Here is a 25,750-nt window from a genome sequence, read left to right on the forward strand (position 1 = left end):
TCAGAAGAAAACTGCTCTGAGAAAAGACATATTTCAAAAGCCGTCTTCAGAACTAATGTAGCAATAGTAATTCATTCTTATATATTACCTGCTATGGCTAAATCAAATGCTTGATAATCTATAAGAAAGCTCAAACCAGATTACATATGAACTATATCATTTGGGAAAATATGTTTTAATTTGAAGACATATTGAAAGTGATTAGCTACATTGAAGATTTCAAAATATGCGTTGTATTATTCTGCCATATCATAAGTGGTCTATCAGCTACAATAAAGTTAAAAAAAAAAGTTTATATCCAGGTAAATCATCTTTTGCTTTGAAAAGACAAAATTATTTCTCAGAATTATTTTCTAATTAATGTAACTTTATTTGATAGGTCAAGGCAGGAGTTAACTACCTTTCTGTTGGTGTAATTAGCTTCCCATGTCTCTGGAGGAGCTGACTAGGTGCAGATAAGAAAATGAACAAGGTATTTAGAGAAAACACTCTCAGTGCTCTGCACAGATGCCCTTGAACACCTTTTATGTCTTCTGTGAGCCCCTCCCCAGACTTCAGTGTATTTCTGTTTCCAAATGCGAGCACCTGTGACTCTTCTTCCTAGGGCAATTCTTAGGTTACTGGGGCTGCTTTGCCTGTGGACACACAGAGCCAAGAGCCTCTAGAAGTCTAAGCACCTCTGTCTTTGCCAGCAGTGGCTCATTATGACTGTCTACTGCCTGAATATGAAAGCTCAACTACCTTGCTTGGGTTGGGATAAACTCTGAGGTACGACTTACACTCCACAGCTCCCTGCAAAGTTAGGCTAAAACCACCCTCCATGAAACTTTGTTTGAAAGTGTACCCTTGCTTGACTGCTTCTCTGTCTGCTTCTTTTTGTCACTCCGAAGTAGGTTTTCCTGGAAGTATGTCCTTAATAAACAGCTTTAATATAAATAACTTGTTTCAGGGTATGCATCCAGGGAAGTCTGAGAAAGTATTTCTGCTTAAAACATCTTTTTCCTGTGCTCCACATTTTGCAGATATATTCTGAGTTAGTAAATCTTCTAAGCTGTGTAAATATACCCTCAGAGAGAGAGAAGAATAACAAAACAGAACATTCCCAACAAACTAAAATGACCACAGATCCAGTAACTAAAATTCAACAACCAGACTGCCTGTGCATATGTTGTTTTTTAAGGTAGCCAAGGCATCGTGATCATCTCTACCAATGTCATTCTTTCCATACCCAAAGGAGTGTAATTCCAAGATGTTGAAACTGCTGAGAGCAAGCTCTGACTGGAGGTCTAGTTTTCACAAGTAAGATGCTTAGGTAGCAAGATAGAAAGGGAGACTTAGTAGAAGCACTTCCTTGGAACTAAAGATTTTAATGTGTTTGATTGATTCAGAGATCAGATGCAGACCAGAGGCGAGAAGAGCAAACCACTGTTCAGGATACTCACACAAAGTGACTGACACTGGAGCTGATCTAGCTGCAGTTCAGCTACAAATCTGATTGGGATTTTAATTCAGATATTTAGAGCATACAGGTGACCTAAAGAAATCTACTAACCCTGTCTATTTATAAAGCCAAGTCTGGGTAATTTTCTCCTAATTTTGGATAAATGGTAAACAGACAAACAACAAAAAAAATAGCACCCTATGAAAGCCATCCAGTAGCAAAAATGAAAAGGAACAATGTCCTGAAAACAAGAGGAAGAGCAGACCTCTGAAGATTATTTATAACAGGAACCAGAGAAAATTTAAAAGACTGTTTATCATACTTAATCTGATTTAAGAAGTCATTGCTTTTAGTAAACAGGAAAAGAAAGCCACAAAATAGACAAGCTGAGATGAAGGAACAACAGGATGAGATGAAAAGAAGACAGGATATGAGGCCAAGGCAACAAGCTGGGATGAAATGGAAGCTCACAGTAAGATAAAGGAGGTGCCGAGGGAGTCCAGCAGAAATTCAAAATTAAAATCATTTTCATGTCAGTCCCTCCATACACATACACATCCCATAACGGCACATAAAAGAACAGAAGAAAGTAATAATAGATATACAGGACAAGTGAAGGAGATACAAACTAAAAATTTTGCGTTTCTAGAAAGAAACTAACTGGAACAGAAGTAGTAATTAAAGATGCAGTTGACGAAACCTGTCCTAAACTGGGGGTTGAAGAGGAAAGGGGTGGGGGAACTAGCAATGCAGATTATAGGAGCTGACCATGATCCAGGCAACATTATTTAAAGGACAATCGGACATATATCCTGATATTTTTAAATTATAAGAAAATAGATAGAGATGCATTCAGAAACAAAAATACAAGTTATCTATAAAGCAATTAATATTTACTTGGCCCCACAGAATAACTTGCAACACTAAATTTCAAAGTATGATGAAGCAGATTTAGAGTAGTGTTCATTCATTCAACAAATAAGCTTCTAATGTTTGCCCAGTATTGTGTTGGGTACTGAAAACACAATAATGTAAACTCTTAGAACCTGAAGTGATCTGTATATGGAATTAAAGGTAATTAGTCATCATGACAATTACATAACAGGTTTATGTAAAGGTATAAGCAGCACAACTATTTATATGCTGGGCTCTCCGCTGCAGTTTCTGACTCAGTAGGTCCAGAACAGTTCCCAATAATTTGTATTTCCAAGTTCCCAGGTGATGCTGATGTAGCTAGTACAGGAATCACACACTGAGAACCACTGATTTGCATTAACAAAAATTTGCGAGGGAATAGAACAGAAATGTTCCACTGCGGTGGAATTATTACATTATTTTAGTCATTGAAATGAACAACCTTGAATATTATTTAATACTGTATAAAAATCACAATCACACAATATTGCATAGATAAGTCAGTGTGTGAGACTTGACATATTAAGCTCTTGACAGAAAATGGTTAAAAAAGGAAGAGAAAGATATCCAGTAAACAAAGATTGTGAGGAAATCCATAAATTGTTGACAGTGATTATCTCTAGACTGTGTCCTTATAGTTAAATATTTTCATCTTTTTACCTTTCTGTATTTTCTAAATAATCGTGCATGAATTTTATATTGAGAAGGGAAAAAAAAATCTCCAGGAGACCCAGTTCAAATGTTTTCTTGATAAAGCTTTTACCAGTCCCCTATACCATTAACTCAAGTGCCAGCTGTGAATTCTGTTACCGCACCACAAAAGCATTCATCACCTTCTTTGTCTTTCATTAAAACCTGACTGTTCTAATCCCAGCTACATCAGGAGGCTGAGGCAGGAGAGTCACTTGAACCTGGGAGGTGGAGGTTGCAGTGAGCTGAGTTTGTGCCACTACACCAGAGTCTGGGTGACAGAGCAAGACTCTGTCTCAAAAAAAAAAAAAAAAAAAAAAAAAAGACTATTCATGTTAGTATTGTAAAAGTTCTCAAGAGTCTCAGTTTTTAAAAAAGCTTGTTTATTGTTGCTTTTTCCAGGATTTTCCAAACTTGTCTACAAAACTATAGAGACCATCTATTAATGTTCTGCAAATAAGTGGTCCACACAGTAGAGTTAGCCACCAATTTGCATTTATTGAATGAATGAATGAAATCAATGAACCAATGAATCATTGCCTAAAATATGCAGAATACCTATTTATTAATATGTTTCCTAGTGGTGAACCTAAATAAAGAGCTTTCTTTCAAAGGGCATTAACAATTTTATTTATGTTTACTTATGCTTCTCACTTCCAAAGTACTTCAGATAGAATGTCTCCTGGGTGCAGGGCACTCTGACATGCAAAAGCATCTTATTTTACATGGTCTTATGTCAGCCAAGTGTTAGGGCATTACATCCTCATTTATCTCAACCTTCAAAAATATTTAAATCACTTGTTATAGATGATTGTGTATCTACATGATCATTATTTAAATTTAACCAAGAGTGATAATTTCATACAATATGGCCAAAAAATGATAATAGGAGAATCCAAGCATCCTCTCACAGAAACATACAAATACCAGATGGAGTTTCCTGCATTTTGAAAGTTGATGACACTGTATTTCCAAACAAATATTGTATGCCAAAAATAAGAGCCCATCTGGAATTTTATAATTAATTATTTTCTCTGCCAAAAAATTTCTTCCCCACTGTAATGGCTGTATTCCATCCCATTACTAACTTAGATCACGGGATTTCTTATGGTCCTTTATGTGTTTCAGGAGTTACATAAAAATATTTTTAAAGTATGGAAATATTTGATAACTTAGCAACAAAAGTAGGATGGAATGCAATCAGATGTAAACAGCATGCTTCCCAGCACAAACATACATCACCAAAGACAAATAAAAACAAAAGTCTCTGAAATAAGGGAAAAGTCATTATTAAAATTTAAATCCACTAGTATTTCATGTAAGGGTTGCCAAATGCTTCTCCCGCAACACCGCGTATACAGCAAGTGGCCCCAAGTAGTGGCCCCAAGTGGCCCCAAGTTTGTTCAATAACATAGCAACGGAATTAAAGAATGTTGTGACTTTGAAAGAGAACAAGAATCTGGAGGTGACTGAAGTTAAAGATGCTCATTTTGTTGTATAAACTCTGTTTTTTGAATGTCTTGCTTTTAAATTTTAAGTGCAGGAATACAAGTGCAGGTTTGTTACATAGGTAAACTTTTGTCATGGGGGTGTGTTGTACAAATTATTTTGTCACCCAGGTATTAAGCCTAGTACCCATTAATTATTTTTCCTGATTCTCTTCCTTCTCCCACCCTCCACCCTCCACCCTCTGAAAGGTCCCCGTGTGTGTTGTTACCACATGTGTCCATGTGTTCTCATCATTTAGCTCCAACTTACAAGTTATAACATGGAGTATTTCATTTTTTATTCCTGTGTTAGTTTGCTGAAGATAATGGCCTACAGCTTCATCCGTGTTACTGCAATAGACAGGATCTCATTGCTTTTTATGGCTGCATAGTTTTCCATGGTGCCTATATACCACATTTTCCTTATCCAGTCTATCATTGATGGGCATTTAGGTTGATTCCATGTCTTTGCTATTGTGACTAGTGTGGCAGCAAACATACATGTGCATGTGTCTTTATAATAGAATGATTTTTATTCTTTTACCCAGTAAAGGGATTGCTGGGTCTAATCCCTTTAGACCAAAGGATATTTCTTTAGAACAAAGTATTTAGGTCTTTCAGGAATTGTCACACTGTCTTCTACAATGACTGAACTAATTTACACTCCCACCAACATTGTATAAAGTGTTTCCTTTTTTCCACAATGTCACCAGCATCTGTTATTTTTTGACTTTTGCTGTTGTTGTTGTTGAGATGGAGTCTCACTCTGTTGCCCAGGCTGGAGTATAGTGGTGCTATCTCAGCTCACTGTAACCTCCACCTCCTGGGTTCAAGCGATTCCCCTGCCTCAGCCTACTGAGTAGCTGGGATTACAGGCACACACCACCACACCCAGCTAATTTTTGTATTTTTAGTAGAGATGGGGTTTCACCATGTTGCTCAGGCTGGTCTCAAACTCCTGACCTTGTGATCCGCCCGCCTCAGCCTCCCAAAGTGCTGGGATTACAGGCATGAGCCACCATGCATGGCCCTTGACTTTTTAATAGTAGATATTCTGACAGGTGTCAGATGGTGTGGTTTTGGTTTACATTTCTCTAATGATCAGTGATATTGAGCTTTTTTCATGTGATTGTTGGCCACATGTATTTCTTCTTTTGAGAAATGTCTGTTCATGTCCTTTGCCAACTTTTTGATGGAGTCATTTGTGGGTCTTTTCATAAATTTAAGGTTTTTTTAGATGCTGGATGTAAGACCTTTGTTGGTTGCATACTTTGCAAAAATTTTCTTCCATTCTGTAGGTTGTTTGTTTAGGTTAAGCTCTCTAGTTTAATTAGATCCCATTTGTCAACTTCTGCTTTTGTTGTGATTGCTTTTGGCGTCTTTGTCATGAAGCCTTTGCCTGTGACTATGTCCTGAATGGCACTGTCTGGGAGGCATTATGCTACCCGACTTCAAAGTGTACTACAGGGCTATGGTAAACAAAACAGCATGGTACTGGTACAAGAAGAGATACATAGACCAATGAAACAGAATAGAGAACCCAGTAATGAGTCCACACACCTACAACTATCTGATCTTCAACAAACCTGACAAAAACAATGGGGAAAGGATTTCCTTTTCAATAAATGGTGCTGGGATAACTGGCTAGCCACATACAAAAGATTGAAACTGGACCTCTTCCTTATACCATATACAAAAATTAACTCAGGATCGATTAAAGACTTACATGTAAAACTCAAAACTTTAAACATGTTAATGAGTACAGTTACTTCCTTGAAAATGTGGTTATGAAAACCAAGTATTTTAATATGGAATATTATGTTTTAAAAATAAAAAACCCTTTAACAAATGACTGTATTCCTTTAATAAACAAACAATGAAATAGATCCCATTTAGATTTAAAGCAAACATCAAGAAAATTTACACTGTCTATGCATTGTGTTTGAATACTTATACTGATAGCTTAGAGGCAACTCAGGCACACTGTGGTTCACTTGTGGGCCACATTTTTTGTAATTGATAAAACTATTTAAAATATGGATTTTAATCTAAAATCTTTGGAAGTTTTTACTGACAGAAAAATAATAACATTGCTTTATAGGTCTAGTACTTAATGTGGCAGGCAATGTTTTAAGTGATTTACATATATTAACTTATTTAACATTTACGACAATCTTATGACCTGTAAATAGATTCTATGATTATCCCTATGGTACCAATGAGGAAATGGAGTCAAAAGAGAGGATAAAAAACGAGGATTTGACACCACATATTCTGGCCTGACTTCAAGTGCTTAACCAGATTGCTTTGCTGGTTGTTTCTCAATGGTACATGTTTGGGCAAGAAATTGAAATCCATGTATGCACACTGGTATAAAAATATACTGACACATTGCATGAGAAACATAGTGTAGTATTAACTGATAATAAAGAGAAGGCTTTGTGAAGTTATTTTTCTTTTTAAACATGATTTAGTTATTCAACTTTAGCATCTTGTAATTCTAATTTTCGGAGTTGGAAGCCTTAGAATATTAGAAATCCAAGTTTTTGAGTAATTTTTGTTTGTTTACAACAGCCAGACATATCCTAGGCAAGCAATAGAAGTTGGCGTGGCTGAATGGGCCCTGCAATAAACTGATATAAGCATGAGCAAACTGAAGAAAACAGCAGCCCGTACTCGTGATAGTTAATTATTTTCACCCAGGCTCACTGCTGCCCAATCTTCTGAGAAGTTGAAAATCTGATTCTTATCTGAAATTTCTCAACTTTGAAAGTATGTTTCAGAGAACTAAAATGTATTTAAAAACTTTAAAAATAGTGCTCACCAAAGAGATCGCATCTGTACACTGGCTGTACTACATGGGCCACTGGTCTACAAGGAAGAAACTATGATGTTGATTATGGAGTCACCTGTGTCAAGTGAGGACTTGCTACCTTCCAAGGACTATTCTAGGGGCCTCCCTGAACCAAGGAATAACTTATTTTTCCTTCAATATTCTTGATATACGGTTACTTGATTATAAAGTTCCAAATATACTAGAATTATATTTGGACCTTTATATATTAGACCTTTTGAGGATCTACCTTGAGTTGTTAATTGCCCTCAGGGAGGATCTGATGGTATCACCTTTCCTCCTTCTCCATAGATAGTTCCTTGTGCCTGTATCCCAGCTTAGCTGTCTGCTGCTCTAACCCACACTCACTCATCATGAGCATAGGTTGTCATTGAGTAAAAGACCAAATCAATCTCTAGGCAAAATTATTGTATGTTAAAAATTTAATTCCTACAGGGGAAGCCATTCTTGAAATATCGAGATTTCTAGATAGTTTTGTGTTTTTAGCTTAAAGATGCCACTTAAAGTACTGTAGGATGGAGACATGTCTGGAAGAAAAGCAGAGAAGGAAAAAAAAAGGCAGAAAGAGACAAAGTTATGAGGTGTATATGGTTGTAGATTTAACGCTTTGATCTGGAAAAGACAGTGCAGGACACGGTCTCCTGTGATTCTGGCCTATGAATTGATAGTCAGATAACCCTCTAGAATAGCAGGTCATTTTAAAAGACTGCCTTTTCCCATTCATAATCTCCTATCCCATTCCCAAAAACCTTCCTGAAAAGTAACCTATAGGTCTACAGGAAAGAATGCTATTATTTCATAAATCTGAGCCAGAACTATTTCCATTACTTTGAAAGATGTAGAAGAGGACAGATACATATTAACAGACAAAACACTCTCCTAAATTGCTCAGATATTTCAAGCTTTAATTCTACTGTCAATTACCTAAAATGACTGTGACCAGCATGGGTCTGTTCATTTATTCAACCAATATTTCTTTAGTACCTGCCACATTCCAGACATTTCTGCAGGGGGTAAAGACACTGTAGAGATTCAACAGCTAGCTGAAACCTCAACCAGTCTCAGGCAATTCTTACATCTTTGATCTTTATTATCAAAAAAGGAGCCCGTAGTACTAATTACACAGGAACAGAACACTTTAATGTATTTTTCACCTATTTATTCAATTAATATTTATTGAGGGCTTACATTATACCAGTTACTCTTCTAAATACAAGACGCCAAAACATAATTTTTAAAAAAGCTTCCTGTTTCCATTATGTATAAATATTATAATTGGATGTATATTTAATAGAAAATGTTGGCTGGGCATGGTGACTCATGGCTATAATCCCAGCACTTTGGGATGCCAAGACAGGATCACTTGGGGCCAGGAGTTAAAGAGCAGTCTGGGCAACATAGAGATACTCCGTCTCTACAGAAAATTAGCCCGGTATTGTGGCATGTACCTGTGGTTCCAGCTCCTCTGGAGGTTCAGGTGAGAGGATCATTTGAGCCTGGGATATTGAGGCTATAGTGACCTATGATAACACCACTGCTCTCAACAGAGTGAGATGCTGTCAAAAAAAAAAAAAAAAAAAAGGATAAAAAGAAAGAAAGAAAAGAAAAGAAAAGAAGGAAGGAAAGGAAGAAAGAAAAGCAGGAAAGAAAATGTTCCTACATTTGTGATTAAGTCTTTTAAAAATATATATATATATCACATGAAACCCAGCTGTATAATTTCACATTGCATATGTAGCTAATCTATATTATAATAATTGTTTTTTTTAGGCCGGGAGCAGGGGCTCATGCGTGTAATCCTAGCACTTTGGGAGGCCAAGGTGGGTGGATCACCTGAGGTCAGGAGTTTGAGACCAGCCTGACCAACATAGTGAAACTTGTCTCTACTAAAAATACAAAAAATTAGCTGGTCATGGTGGTGGGCACCTGTAATCCCAGCTACTTCGGAGGCTGAAGCAGGAGAATCACTTGAACCTGGGAGGTGGAGGTTGTGGTGAACTGAGATCACGCCATTGTGCTCCAGCCTGGGTGACAAGAGCAAAACTTTATTTGAAAAAAAAAAAAAAAAAAAAATCAGGTCGCTGAGACTAGGTTACCTTATGTACAAATTGGAAGTAATGATATTTATAAAGTTGTAGGACTTAAATGAGTTAAACTAGGAAAAGAAATTAGTACATTATACAGCATATAGTATGTAGCCTTTATTTTTATTATTATGTAAATATTGATATGTATATTTTGGACACTGGAGTTTGGTTTTGTCTACCTCAAACCAGAAGGTTTAAACTACCCTGCAGAAACCTGATGGGAGAAGTGTTGGAATGTTTCCCTCCAGCTGTACCTCATGTTTCAGAATAGAATTCATCCTGCTGTAGTGTGTCAGCTTAGGCAGGTCAGTTTCTTGAAAGACAATGCCAATGTTTGGGCTTAGCTACAAGTCAATTCTATCAATTCCAAGAAAAAAAAAAGAATATCTTTAAAAATCAATCTCAAAATATCTCATTGAAGCTCTTGCCGCTTTGCTTCCTAGATGAGGATGCTTTAGGCAGCAGGAGTTTCCTTTAGATTTTTTTTTCATCCTTTCCTTTCTCCTAAGGGCAGAAATTAAGCATTCTTATGTTGATCTTTTTCTTCCATGTGTAATTCAAGACCAGAGGGAATTTCAAGCTTCCTGTTCATCAGCAAAATAAATTGATATAAAATGAAGAGGGAAATTTATTCTCCCCTCACCACCAGTTTAGGAAAGGAAACTTAAATTATGTTCCAAACGTTTATTTATCTTCTATATGGTATTTGATAAGTGGTTGAAGGAGCTTATTGTATAGTGTAAAGGAGAGCTCTCAAAAACTTAGGGGGAATGAGTTATTAATGTGTTATAAATGCATCATAAAGAAAAGACTTCTGCCACTGTTTGTGAATTTTTGTGTTTGAAAACATTTCCAAGTTCATGTTTATAAGGGCAGGACTTGAAAACAGTGATTTTACTATGGAATTCTGGCATTCTCTAAACAGGACTTCTTTGTGAGCATCCTTGATCTTGATATTTTTTGTCTCTTCAAGATGAGCTATCAGCTCACCTATTTTTGTTTTCCTTCTGCTGAGCAATACTGTTCCTGGGCTCTTTTGTTAAGTCACAATAAACTAGGCAAGCAACCAGCAGGTCCTTGACACAAAGTCCTTTATTGATCTGGAAACCACACTGTGCTAACCTCACCTTAAAATCCTATAGCATAAAACTCTAGTTCCTCAAAAACAGCCAAAGTATTAACACCAAAACACTAGACATCCTTGTTTTCAGTGCATATTTGACAATTTAGAAAAGGTAATTCTTTATGAAAAAAAAAAGTTTTCTTTTTAGTTTTAAACTTTTATATCCAACATCTTCCAGGTCTCTCTTGAAGATAAATGTTTTGCCCTGTTGTGCCAAAGAGCACAAAAATACGGTCAGGCCAATGTCATGATTGTAGGGTTGGAGCTGCAAATTTATAAGACTCTATGATGCTCCTTAAATTATATTATAATATAAAAGTATTTTATAATAAGAGACGCAGGAATTGTGTGTCAGAAAGTTGTGAGAATTATAATGCCTGAAGTTATATATGTGACCGATGAAAGGCTTTTGATTTGTTAGGAATTTGCTCATTCATTCACTTGCTCATTGACTCATTCATTCAATGGCTAGTATGAGCCAGAATGTGTGGTAAGATGATATAGTTACAAACAAAACCATCCAGTTCTTTATGATCTTGGCAATTACAGCCTCTTAGGGTAAAATACAATAATCATATAAACAAAATAATCCACAAATTGTGGCCACTGCAATGAAGAACATTAACAGCATGTGGTGATAGACACTAATGGAGGAGAAGAATTCAGCTCCTGTACAATCCTGGGGAGGGAGTGCTCCAGTCAAAAGCAACAGCAGGTGCAAAAGCCTCAATGTGGCCAAAATATAGTAAGGGAGTAGAAGAGTAGCATGAAAATTGATGTAAACATTGTGAAGCTCTACGTAACACATGGTTAGGTGATGTTGCCTGTCCTGCACTGTTCTCCATGATACCTTCCCCAGTGTCTCCACTTTGGTCTAGATTAGATGTCCCCATTAATTGCTTGAATTCACCCTTTACTTACCTGTCCCCAAATATTTGTTCATACTTGAATGCTATTGCCCCCTCATGTCTAAATGTTGTCATTCTGCTAAGCAAAATGCAAAAAAATAGAGAAAAAGAGTATACATTGTGTGATTCCATTAATGGAAGATTCTAGAAAATGCCAAATTCATCTGTAATGACAGATGCCTGGTTACCGGGGGTGTGTGTATGGAAGTGGCTGCAAAGAGATGCAAATGGAATTTGGGGGATGATGAAAGAGTTCTGTGTCTTGATCGTTATGGTGGTTATACAGGTGGATTATCTGTCAAAACTCAACAAATTGTACACTGAAATCGCATTTATCATATGCAAATTATACCTTAAATAAGTTGATTAAAAAGTTATAGAATAAGAAAAACAATAAAAAAGCTTAAGTTCATTTTCTCCATTATCTCTCTAGTAAGAAATAAGCTTTCTTTCTATCATCATGTCGTGTGCTATTCATGTGTTGCAGGTTTTTGTATTTGTAATAAGCATACCACATAGAGCCCTCAATGAGTGTCACGATGTTAAAGTGGCTGTTTCTCCATTGGGTTTGCATATTACCTTATGAGAGAAACCATGTCTCATTTGTATTTTTCTCCCCGCCCCCAACACCTAGCTGAGAATAGATAAAAGAACCTCACTGAGCATTTGGTAAATCAACAGCAATATTTTTATATTTACATCCTGCCTGGTTCCCAAAAAGGATGAACAGGAAAAGAATTTATTTCCAAGAGTTGATGAATGAATAGATTGTTCTTGGCACTGGAGACCACATCCTGTCTCCATGTGTAAAAATTGGGGGCAGAAAGGGGTTTTTGACCCACCTTCACACCATGAGTGTGAAACTCATGTTTACTGACTGATTTAATGAAATGCTTGTGATGGTTTCTTTGTTCTCCAGTAGGTAAATGCTATACAGACCCTCTGCATTATCCTTCTTAATAGTCCATTATTCCTCTTTAGGGAATTCAGTGGTAGAATCAGCGTTGTCAAGCTGCAAGGAGGGGACATGAAAGTGTTATAGGAAGGAGACTCTTATGCCCCATTATTACATCGAGTGAAGGAAAATCGAAGGAGCATAGTGGTCTATTGCATAACTGCCGCTCTTGGGTTGTTATGAGGAGAACTGTGTAAATCAGTCCTTGTGTGCTTATCCTTGAGAAATTCTTTTTCCCCTTCCCTCATAGCTATTCTCTGCAATTTTTGGTGTTCTCAACTGGCCGATTACCTGGAATATTAGCTTTTCAAAATATGACACAGAAGTTCACCAATTCCTTCCAACTCATAACACTTTAAAATTGCAATTCCAAATTATTCCTGTAAAAATAGCTGATCTTTATGACTCCTAGGGGATTTCTCATTTTAATCTGAAACCTTCAGAAATGGTTCCGTTTTGTGAAAATGATGGGGGAATGTCTGCCCTTAGCAGTTTTTGTGTTCAAGGGCAAATCAACCTCTGTGCTTGCTAAGTTTAATTTTCCAAGGGTTATGAGACTTTAATTTGATTCTTTATCCAGTGTGCATAAAATGTTCACTGGAATTTGCATAATACATTTATTGTATAATCATTCTTCACATTGGTTACCTGCTTCCTCAGATGAACATTACTTTTTTAAAGAGATGAATTAATGTAGGGCCAATTTGAACTTAGTAACTAAACAGAATTAAGTATATCTCTGAAGAACAAACATAAAAGAGACAGGGAAGTAGAGCAGATACTTGTTCTGAAATAGGCTATTATGAGAAAATAGCCCTAGTACTGTATTTTTCAATATTCATTTTGTACATATAAACAGGAGAAGAATTGCTGTCTTTAAAAATATAAAGATTTGTTATGTGAAGAAAGGAATACATTTGTCTGGTTTCTCTTAGAATGTATTTAAAACAAATGAATTAAGGTGCTAAATTTCAGCACAGTCTAAAAAGATGAGGGAGTTGGAGAGAGAAAATGCCTTTGGCATTAGGCCAGGTGCTTTAAATACACGTAAATTTATTCAATGCCCAGAACAACGTAGAATTTAGGTAGTGTTATTATTACCCTTATTCTGGGTTGAGTGTTCTGTGCCGGAGGACTCATTGCTATCAAATAGTGGAGCTAGTATTTGAATCTAGACTGCATGAAGGCAACATCTGTGCCTTTCAATTACAACAGTATTCTATGAAATACACTTCTCTCTCATGGACCTCCTTGGAAGACTGTGTACTCCCTAATATTAGAATTGTCCAGGTGGAGTTTGGAGGAGTGTTTGGCAAAGAGATTGTAGGAAGATTCGAAGATCCAATAGAGGTTGAAGAAGATGACTTTTAAGATTCCCATTCTCCCTGTAGTTTTATGAGAGTAGCAGGTGCAATCTTGACTTGATGAGTGGCTTGTTGCAGTCCAGGGAGTCTCAATCTTTAATGTGCATATGGCTTTCTTGGGGATCTTGTCAAAATGTACAGCCTGATTCAGTAGACCTGGTGTAGGCCTGAAATTGTGCACTTCTAACAAGCTCCCAAGTGATGTCAACATTGCTTTTCCGCAGATCACATCTGAGCAGCAAAGTAGAAAACTTCTCAGGTGAGGTGCTTTTGATTTCTGCTTGCAGAGCCATTTTCCTAGTGATTCAGGTCTTGACAGTAGTTAGGACAAGTATATAAAAACATCCTAAACTAAACAATTCTCTAAACTGTATCCAAACCAGCATGTTCTAGGATCCTAAAACACTATTTTCCTTATACAATTAGGATACTGCCTAGAGAGATTTCCTCTGTAAGTCATGAACCTCTAGCAATTTAAAGGGATACAAAAGAGCTGATACCATCAGCAAGCATACTAATTTACAAATTACAGCAAAATTTTCTTGGGGACAACATGTCTTTGTTGAAAAAAAAAATTCTACTTTCAACTTATAAATAAATATGTAATCATGGTACAATTACAAGACTATTCAAGCTTTTGATATCCTTTTTGAATCACAGATCTCCAATTTTGTCTCATAAGGTTCTAATATATTTCCAAAAATCCTTTGAGATGGATCCAACTTAATTACAATGAAAAGAAAAACGGGCTTTCAATCCCTTATATTTCAGGAGTTGGGTGTTTGAATTTGATTTAACTGGCTTCTTATATCTTTGGCTTGCAATGCATGAAAGTCTTTTTTTAAAAAAAGATCTTTGAATGAAACAAAAAAACTTAGGAAAAATCATTCTCTAAAGTCTAGGAGGCTTTGAAAGCATTGCCTATTTCCATTTCATTAATTTTAAAAATCTTTCCAAATCTTGGAATAAAATCAGTTTTGCAAGTTAAGAAACATTTAACTAAGGCAAACTGTATAGTTCAGAAATCTTTCAGAAAGAGTTAGGCAAGTGGAATGCTGAAAATATTAGATTGATGGGATTATAGAGATCCATATTTATCGGCCAAGAAAAGCAGTTGCATGTGTTGCTTAGGGAAAAATCAGATGTTAAAATTATATGTATAATCTGATATCATTTTGGCTAAAATAAAGGAAAATGATTTTATTAACAATTTATTATCTTTGGATGATGACATCATAGCTAATTTCTCTTTGTATTGGCTTAATTTCTATAATAAAAGTATATGACTTTTAAAATTAGAAGAAATCAACCATTTTCTTATTTTAAAAATTTTAATTTTTATGAGTATATGGAATTAAATATTTAATTTAATTATATTTATGAGGTACAGGAGATATTTTGTGTATATTTATGTGTATATTTATGAGGTACAGGAGATATTTTGTGTATATTTATGTGTATATTTATGAGGTACAGGAGATATTTTGTGTATATTTATGTGTATATTTATGAGGTACAGGAGATATTTGTTACAAGTATATAACAAACTTTTGTTACAGGTATGTAATGCATAATAATCACTTCATGGAAAATGAGGTATCCGTGCCTTCAAGCATTTATCCTTTGTTTTACGAGACATCCAATTATATTCTTTTAGTTATTTAAAAATGTACAATTAAATTATTTTGACTATAATCACCCTGTTGTGCTATCAAATATTAGATATTATTCATTCTTTCAAATTATTTTTTGTACCCATTAACCATCCTCACCTCCCGTTAACCCCTGCTCAGTTCTCAGCCCCTAGTAACCATCCTTCTACTCTCTTTCTCCATGTGTTCAATTGTTTTGATTTTTAGATCCGACAAATAAGTGAGAACATACAATGTCTGTCTTTCTGTTCCTGGCTTATTTCATTTAATATAGTGACCTCCAGTTTCATCCATGTTGTTGCAAATGACAGGATCTCATTCTCTTTTATGGTTGAATAGTACTCCATTGTGTATAAGTACCACATTTTCTTTATCCATTCGTCCATTGATGGACATTGAGGTTGCTTCCAAATCTTGGCTATTGTAAACAGTGCTGTAACAAACATGAGAGTGCAGATATCTCTTCAATATACTGATTTTCCTTCTTTTGGGCATATATTCACCAATGGTATTTCTGGATCATATGGTAGCTCTATTTTTAGTTTTTTTGAGAAATCCAAACTGTTCTCCATAGCGGTTGTACTAATTTATTTTCCCTCCAACAGTATACAAGGGTTCCCTTTTCTCTACAACCTCTCCAACATCTGTTATTGCCTGTCTTTGGATAAAAGTCATTTTAACTGGGCAGATGATATCTCTTTATAGTTTTGATTTGCATTTATCTGATGATAATCAGTGATATTGAGCACCTTTACATATGCCTGTTTGCCATTTATATGTCTCCCTTTGAGAAATTTCTATTAAAATATTTTGCCCATTTTTAGTTGGATTATTATATTTTTTTCCTATACAGTTGTTTGACTTCTTTATATTTTCTGGTTATCAATTCCTTGCCAGATGGGTAGCTTGCAAATATTTTCTCTCATTCTGTGGGTTGATTCTTTACTTTGTTCATTGTTTTCCCTCACTGTGTGGAAGCTTTTTAACTTGATGAGATCCCATCTGTCCATTTTTGCTTTGGTTGCCTGTGCTTCTTCAGTGTTTTATTTTAGTAGTTTCATATTTTGAGGTCTTAGATTTAAGTCTTTAATCCATTTTATGTGGTTTTTGTATATGGTGAAAGATAGGGGTCAAGTCTCATTCTTCTTCATATGGATATCCAGTTTTCCCAGTACCATTTATTGAAGAGACTGTCCATTCTTCAATGTGTGACTTTGGCACCTTTGTAAAAAATGAGTTCACTGTAGGTGTAGATTTGCTTCTAGATTTTCTATTATGTTCCATTGGTCTATGTGTCTGTTTTGATGCCAGTACCATCTGTTTTGGTTACTATAGCTCTGTAGTATAATTTGAAGTCAGGTAATGTGATTCCTTCAGTTTTGTTCTTTTTACTCAGAATAGCTTTGGCTATTCAGGGTCTTTGTGATTCTGTAGAAATTTTAGAATTATTTTTACTATTTCTGTGAAGAATGTCATTGGTATATTGATAGGGATTGCATTGAATCTGTACATTTTTAACAACATTGCTATCCAATATCCAATCCATGAACATGGAATATTTTTTCAATTTTTTGTGTCCTCTTCAATTTCTTTTATCAGTATTTTACAGTTTTAATTATAGAGATATTTTGCTTCTTTGGTTAATTCCTAGGTATTTAATTTTATTTTTGGCTACAGTAAGTGGAATTACTTTTTAAATTTCTTTTTCAAATTGTTCACTTTTGGCATATAGAAATGCTACTAATTTTTGTATGTTGATCTTGTATCCTTCAACTTTACTGAATTTTTTAATCAGTTCTAATAGTTTTTTTTTGATAGATTCTTTAAGTTTTTTTCAAATATAAGATTGTATCATCTGCAAACAGGGATAATTTGACTTCTTCCTTTCTCGTTTGGATGCCCTTTATTTCTTCCTTTTCTGACTGCTCTAACTAGAATTTCCAGTACTATGTTAAATAACAGTGGTAAAAGTGGATATCCTTGTCATGTTCTTATAGTAAAGAGTTTCCGTTTTCCCCATTCAATATGTACTAGTTGTGTGTCTGTCACATATGGCTTTTATTATGTTGAGATATCTTCTGTGTATACCTAGTTTTTTGAGGGTTTTTAGTATGAAGAGATGTTCATATCAAATGCTTTATCAGCATCAATCAAAATGATCATATTGTTGCTGTCCTTCATTTCATTGATATGTTGTATCACATTGATTGATTTGTGAATGTTGAATCATTCTTGCCTCCAAGATATAAATCCCACATGGTCATGATGAATGATCTTTTTAATGTATTGTTCAATTCAGTTTACTACTATTTTGTTCAGGATTTTTGTGGCAATATTAGTCAGAGATATTGGCCTGTAGTTTTCTTTTACTGATGTATCTTTTTTCTGGTTTTGGTGTCAGGATAATACTAGTCTCATAGAATGAATTTGAAATTATTTCTTCCTCCTCTATTTTTCAGAATTGTTAGAGGATTGGTATTAATTCTTCTTAAATGTTTGATAGAATTCAGCCGTGAATCTGTTGGGTCCTGGGCTTTTCCTTACTGAGAGACTATTTATTATGGATCCAATCTCCTTGTTAGTTATTGGTCTGTGTAGTCTTTGGATTTCTTTATAATTCAATCTTGGTGGTTTGTACATATCTAGGAATTTATTAATTTCCCCTTGATTTGCCAGTTTATTGGCATATAGTTGCTCATAGTAGCCATTAATGAACCTTTAAATGTCTGTGATATAAGTTGTAAGATCTCTTTATTCTTTTTTAGTTTTTATTTTGATACGGAGTCTTGTTCTGTCACCCAGGCTGAAGTGCAGTGGCACAATCTCAGTTTACTGCAACCGCCGCCTCCCAGGTTCAAGTGATTCTCCCACCTCAGCCTCCCGAGTAGCTGGGATTACAGGTGCTTGCCACCATGTTTGGCTAATTTTTGTGTTTTTAGTGGAGATGGGGTTTCACCATGTTGGCCAGGCTGATCTCAATCTCCCAACCTCTGGTGATTCACCTCGGCCTCCCAAAGTTCTGGGATTGCAGTCATGAGCCACCACACCCAGCCTCCTTTTTCCATCTCTTATTTATTTATTTAGGTTTTCTTCCTTTTTTTCTTCATTAGTCTGGCTAAAAGTTTGTCAATTTTGTTTATCTTTTCAAAAACAAATGTTTCATCGATCTTTTGTATTTTTTCTTCATTTCAAATCATTTATTTCTACTCTGATCCTTATTACTTTTTTCCTACTAATTTTGTTTGTAACTTGTGCTTGCATTTTTTTTTTTTGTTCTTTAAGATGCATCCTTAGGTTATTTATTTGATTTTTTTGTTATTTCTTAATGTAGGCACTTATAGCTATAAACTTCCCTCTGAGTACTGCTTTTGCTGTATTACATAGGTTTTGATATGCTATGTTTCCATTATCATTTGTTTCAATAAATGTTTAATTTTTTTTCTTAACTTCTTTATTGAACCACTGGTTATTCAGGAGAATATTGTTTAATTTCCATATATTCGTATAGTTTCCAAAATTCCTCTTATTGTTGATTTCTAGTTTTATTTCATTGTACTTTAAATATATCAGAAAAGATACTTGATTTTTTTTCCCATTTTTTAATGTTTTAAGGTTTGTTTTTTGACCTAATACATAGTCTGTCCTAGAGAATGATCAACCTGCTGAGGAGAAAAAAATGTGCATTTTGTTGTCTCTGGATGAAATGTTTTGTTTCATTTTTTCTGTACTGCAGATTGAGTCTGATGTTTATTTGTTGAGTTTCCATCTGGGAGATCTGTCCAGTGCTGAAAGTGGGATATTGATGTCTTAACTATTATTGTATCAAGGTCTACCTTTCTCTTTAGCTCTAATAATATTTGCTTTATATATCAGGGTGCTCCAGGGTTCGGTGCATATATATTTACAATTGTTATGTTCTGTTGCTGGATTTACCCCTTTATCGTTATGTAAGGACCTTCTTTGTCTCTCCTTCCAACTTTTGTCTTGAAATCCATTTTTTTCTTATATAAGTGTAGATACACCTGCTGTTCTTTGGTTTTCATTGTCATGGAACATCTTTTTTTCCCATCCCTTTATTTTCAGTCTGTGGGTCTTTATATGTGAAGTGGGTTTCTTGTAGGCAACAGATCATGGAATCTTATTTTTTCATCCATTTAGCCACTCTATGTCTTTTGATTAGAGAGTTAGTCCATTTACAATCAGTGTTATTATTGATAGGTAGGGACTTACTCTTTCCATTTTGTTATTTGTTTTCTGGTTGTTTTGCTGTCTTCTCTTCCTTCTTCCCTTCCTTTCAGTCTTCCTTTTAGTGAAGGTGATTTTCTCTGATAGTATGACTTAATTTCTTGCTTTTTTATTTTTTGTGTATCCATTGTGTGTTTTTTTGATTTGAGGTTACAGTGAGGCTTTCAAATACTATCTTATAACCTATTATTTTAAACTGATGATAACTTAACACTGATTGCATAAGAAAACACATACACATGCATGAAAATTAATAAAAACCCTATACTTTAACTTCATCTCCCTGCTTTTTAACTTTTTGCTATTTCTCTTTATGTCTTATTGTACTGTCTATGTCTTGAAATGCAGTTGTATCTATTAATTTTGATTGGTTCATCATGTAGCCTTTATACTTAAGAGTAATTTACACACCACAATTACAGTGTTATACAATTCTGTGTTTTTCTGTTATTCTTGCTCATTAACATCTTCTTCTTTCAGACTGAAGAACACCCGTTAGCATTTCTTGTAGGGCAGGTCTGGTGTTGATAAAATCCATCAGCTTTTTTTAAATCTAGAAAGGTCTTCCTTTTTCTCATGGAAGGATGTCTTTGTCAGATATACTACTCAAGGGTAAGGGGTTTTTTTTTCTTTCAGTTCTTTAAATATGTCATGCCACTTTCTCCTGGTCTATAAGGTTTCTACTGAAAAGTCTGTTATCAGATGTATTAGAGCTCTATTGTACATTATCTTTTTTTCCTCTTACTACTTTTAGGATCCTTTCTTTATCTTTGACTTTTGGAGGTTTGATTATTAGATGCCTTGAGGTAGTCTTCTTTGGGTTAAACCTGGTTGGTGTTCTATAACTTTCTTGTGCTTGAATGTTGGTACCTTTCTATAGGTTTGGGAAGTTCTCTGATATTCTCCCTTTTCGTAAACTTTCTACACATATCTCTTCCTCTACCTCATTTTTTAAGGCAAATAACTCTTATATTTGCCCTTTTGATATACTTTCTAGATCTTGTCAGCCTGCTTCATTGTTTTTTACTCTTTTATGTCTCCTCTGATTGTGTGTTTTCAAATAGATTTTCTTCAAGCTCACTAATTCTTCTTTTGATCAATTTTATTATTAAGTGACTCTGATGCATTATTCAGTATGTCATTTCCATTTTTAAACTCTAGAATTTCTGCTTGATTCTTTTAAATTATTTCAACTTCTTAAATTTTTTCGATAGAATTCTGAAGTTTTTTGTCTGTATTATCCTTAATTTTTAAAAATGTCCTCAAACAGCTATTTTGAATTCTCTGTGAAAGGTCAGATGTCTCTGTTTCTCCAGGATTAGTCCTTTGTGCATTATTTAGTTCATTTGGTCAGGTCATGTCTTCTTGGATGATCTTGATGCTTGTAGATATTCATAGGTGTCTGGACATTGAAGAGTTAGGTATTTACTATTGTGTTCATGGACTGGCCTTGTTTGTACCCATCCTTCTTGAGAAGACTTTCCAGGTATTTGAAGGGACTTGAGCCCTCAGCCCAATATTTCTGTGGTTTTTGCAGACTCATAGAGGTACCACCTTGGTGGTCTTGGATAAGATCTGGAAGAATTCTCTGGATTATCAGGCAGAGACTCTTGTCCTTTTCCTTTACTTTCTCCCAAACAAATGGAGTCTCTGTCTTTACACTGAGCCACCTGAAACTGGAGGTGTGGTGACACACTGGGATTGACCCAGTCAGGTTCCTGTGGCTGCCATCAATGTGACTAATGGATCAGACCTGAAACCTTCATAGCACTGAGTCTTCCCCAAGGTCCACTCTAACCACTAGCTGTTTATCACCTATGTTTATGCAAAACCCTAGGCCTCTACAATTAACAGGTGGCAAATCCAGCCACGTTTGTGTCCCTACCTTCAGGATGGCAGGTTTCCCCAGGCCCCACATGGGTCCAGAGATACTGTCTGGGAGCCAGGGATTGTAGTCAAAAACCTTAAACATTTGACTGATGCTCTTTTACACCCCAGCTAAGCTAGCACTCAGTTCACAATATAAAGTTCTTCCTACTCTTCCCCTTTCCACAGAGGAGCCTCTTCCTGTGGCCACTGCCACCACTGGCCTATTGAGGGGTTCTGCCAGGTCACTGCCCATGTTCCCTTAAAGCCCCAGTGGCTCTTCAGTCAGATTGTGGTAAACGCTTCCAAGCATGAGACTCACCATTCTGGGAAGTTGAATATCCTCTGGTCAAGGGCAGGTCCAGAAATGCTGTCTACTAGCCTAGGCCTAGACTTAGTGACCCCAAGAGGCTGCTTTTTGCTCTACCCCACTGTGGCTGAACTGGTACCTAAGACACATGGCAAAGTCTGCTTTACTTTTCCTTCCTGTACATCTCAGAGCCCAAGGCCCATAGCATACAACCTGGGTTTTGCTGCTGGTTATTCAGGGCCCAAAGGCTCTTTAGTCAGCAGGTTATGAATCCTGCCAGGACTAGGTCCTTCCATTCAATGCTGTGTCTAGAAATGTCATCTGAGAGCTAGGGTCTGGAATGGGAGGCTCATTATTCTGCCCATTGCCCTATTCTGCTATGGCTGAGCTGGTATTCAAGGCACAAGGCTCCTTTTTACTCTTTGTTCTCCATGCCTTAAGCAGAAGGAAGGAGACACTTTCATTGCTGTGAGCTGCATTACCTAAGGCTAAGGGAGGGATGGCACAAGCATTCCTTTAGCTGCCTGGGCTGGTGTCTCCCTAGGTCTCATGCCATGCCACCCTAGTCGTCTGGCTCTGAGCCCAGCCCAACACTTGGAGTTGCATACGAGTTGCAGTCCTTGTGCCCTTGACTGCCTTTCAGAGTTTACCTAGGTCCCAAGAGCACTTTGGCCTGTGATGGCAAAGCTTGCCAAGAAACTTGAGTATCAGTGGATGAGACGGATGATTCTCCTCTGGCTAGGTTTGGTCCAAATGCTCCCTCTGTGTGTGGTTGTTGGCTGAGCCCAGTACAGCTTTACTCTCCACTGTGGCAGGAGAGTAAAGCTGTTGGGTGTGAATATGGATTAAAGTACCTGGGAAGAGGTAGGGGGCTTGTCCTCCAGTTGATACACTGAAGTCATTACCTCTATTCCTTGTATGGAGGAATAGTCTAGTGTTCTACCCATCTGTAAGTCTAGAGCAAGTGGGAGGGAAGAATGGGGCAGCCAGGAATGAAATTTTAGTTAGGTTTGCCTATCCTAAATTGGGGCTGGAGATTGTAGAGCTGTAATTAAAGTGTTCAGTTATAGCTGACTTATAATTATAAATTCAATGGAATTGTTTTATTAATATGCTGGGTTTGCTCATGTAGTCACCATTACAACTTGTGCCTCCTGTTGTTTTGATGTCAGAGACACACAGGACCAATAGCTCAAACAAGACATACATTTTATTTGTATACTTGAACACTGCCTGTTAGCAAAGCAAAGCTTTGCTACATGGTTCACAGAGGTTAATCTGCCCATTTACTGCCAAATACACTGCTCCCTTAATCTGTGTAATAGTATAATAAAATAATCGTTGGTCCTTGGCAAATCAGTAAGTTTCTTTAATCTCAATAAAGCATAGGGGCTGCACTAAGCCCGTAAATAATGATTCTGATACTAATTTTGACTTTATTCAGTATAAAGAAGCAATTTCTCTCATTTAAAAATCAACTGAACATGGTGAAGAGGAAAGTGAGTTTTGGGATTTAAATTTGTGTTTAGTTTAATAAGATTTTTTGTGTAACATAAATGGAAAGAGAAAGTGTTCAATTTTCAAGTGGCATACTACTAAATACTTTGCTCTCTAATTTGTCTGTCTTTGTAATTGTTTTATTCTGCTAGGAAATACCATTTGGGACCTATTCCTTTTCCCCAGTCCTTATTTTTGTCATTCGTGTGCAAAATATATTGGGTTTTCCCCCACCTGGAAGAAACAGTTGCCATTTTAAAATACTAGCACTTTTTTTTCCCACAATTTATATGGTAGTGATTACTCTCTATATCTTGTACTTAATTTCAAACAAACTGAGAGACAGAAAGACTAATTCATAATATATACATAAATTTAGAATATGGATAATTTTACCATCATGGCACTTGTTGAACGGAACCTGGCTCAGTTGTTCAGCTCTGTTGACCAGAGCTGTACACCCTAAGTCATACATACTATACAGTATAAAATTAGTTCAATAATGTGAAGATAATTGTGTCTATATGCCATTTAAACATAAACTCCACTGCATTTAAATTGATTCGTCAACTCTACTAGACCATAAACTCTTTGTCAAGAAAAGCCATGTTAGAGTTTTTGTTTTCCTTATAGCATCTGGCACTATCTTCCTCGTATGTGGTAGATGTTTAGTAAATTTAATAATATAAAAATAATAATGAAAGATCACACCGTGGTTCAAACATGTCACTAATAATAGGCAGTTTCCTGTTCCAAAAGCTGATGTCTTGTTTTAGTATTTCTGGCACAAAAATTTCAGAATGCTTAGGCAATTAAACTGGAACATGAGGGGAGTCCAGTGGAGCAACCTGTTTTCTGTACAGTGGATATTGTTACCCGTCTTATTTTCCTCTGTTTGCTAAGTGCCTGAGGCTGCAACCCTCTCTGTTCAGGCAGTCCATATGTGGTTTCTTTTCTGTATCAACTCCCTGCATTTTATATTTTTAAGACATTTGAAAGCATAGGTGATTCAGATTATAATGGCTTGGAATTTTTCTCACAGTATGCTCTGTTGTCTCTGGCTTTTGCTTTTCAGCAGAAACTATCTTTTGCCTTTATTTTTTCAAAAATCTAAGGTAGACCATGTGGCTATCATGTTGGTTCCCCTGTGGTATCCTGGCTTTACTATAATGATCACTTACAGTAAATGGATACAAAAGAAGACACTGAAGAAATTAGTAGGTTTTCCTGTTTTAAGTAGAAAAGTTGCAATAAATATATCAATGCTGTTGTTTCATTATCTTCTGTGACCACATAGTGCAAAGAACTAGGAAATCCGATAAGGAAGGATAGTCAACAATAACTGAATAGTTTAGGGATACAGTAGAAATCCAGAAGAAATCCAGAGGCATGGAGGCAGTCTAAGTGCCACCAGACTTCCAGGCAGCCTGCAAACCACCCCTCTCTCCCTGCAACTCAGTCATCCTATTCTGAGCCCAGACAACAGCCACAGAATATTGCTAAGCCCAAATAGAAGGTGGAGAAGGATTTATGGAAAGGTGATTCATTGTTAACATCTTCAACTGTTAAACTTAAATAGAATTTCAACTGAATGTATATACAATTCTTAGCCAAAATGTTTGCTTATTCTGTTTAGAAGTCACATTTGACTCACGGTTGGATTGTCTTTGAAAGAATTTGGGTGCTACACCAAGCCATCTGTGTTTCAAGGGAGCTTTTATGACAGTCATTCTGAAGAGGAAGAACAATACAAATGTTGTGAAATTTAGTGTGCAGTTACACTCTGAGAGCAAGTCTCTTTGGCTCACTGTTGACGGCACTGCAAACCTAAAGCAGGAGTTCTAGTTTTATCATTACTTCCCCCCCAATCCACCCCAATGCACACATAAAGAACAATCCCAATGTTGGTACATAAATAAGCAGTTTAAATAGAGAACTTAAGGAGCACACACCAATGCAGAAGTATAAAATAAGCTTTTGAAGATGGTAAAGAAACATTTAATGAAATTTCAAATGGATTGTCACACAGTGGTTCAACTGAATGGCAAAGGTCTCAGGGAAGATGCTGCCAGCAAGTGCACTAAAGGAAACAATATAAGAACCATCTGGACACGATGGACACAACTATTCTTTGTAGAATTCCATTATAGATAGATAGATAGATAGATAGATAGATAGATAGATAGATAGATACACACACACACACACACTCACACACATGCATACACTTTTTTCTCTAAAGTCACCAGGCTTGTAGTGCAATAAAAATAGCAAAACTCTAAATTAACACACAGAGTTTAAAACATTTCAGGAAAGCATTGATTATATCTGCCAATGGAATGAGTGTATTTGGCAA

The 25,750-nt window shown here is 36.1% G+C and overlaps 1 protein-coding gene across 5 annotated transcripts in view; it reads left to right on the forward strand.

Moving 5' to 3' along the window:
- The window catches only part of RBMS3 (RNA binding motif single stranded interacting protein 3), a 760,896-nt gene that overhangs the window by 272,719 nt on the left and 462,427 nt on the right, over positions 1-25,750 (forward strand). The gene's annotated exons all lie outside the window — the stretch shown is intronic.

The sequence above is a fragment of the Theropithecus gelada genome, chromosome 2, assembly GCF_003255815.1.
Source record: "Theropithecus gelada isolate Dixy chromosome 2, Tgel_1.0, whole genome shotgun sequence".
Classification (NCBI taxonomy): domain Eukaryota; kingdom Metazoa; phylum Chordata; class Mammalia; order Primates; family Cercopithecidae; genus Theropithecus; species Theropithecus gelada.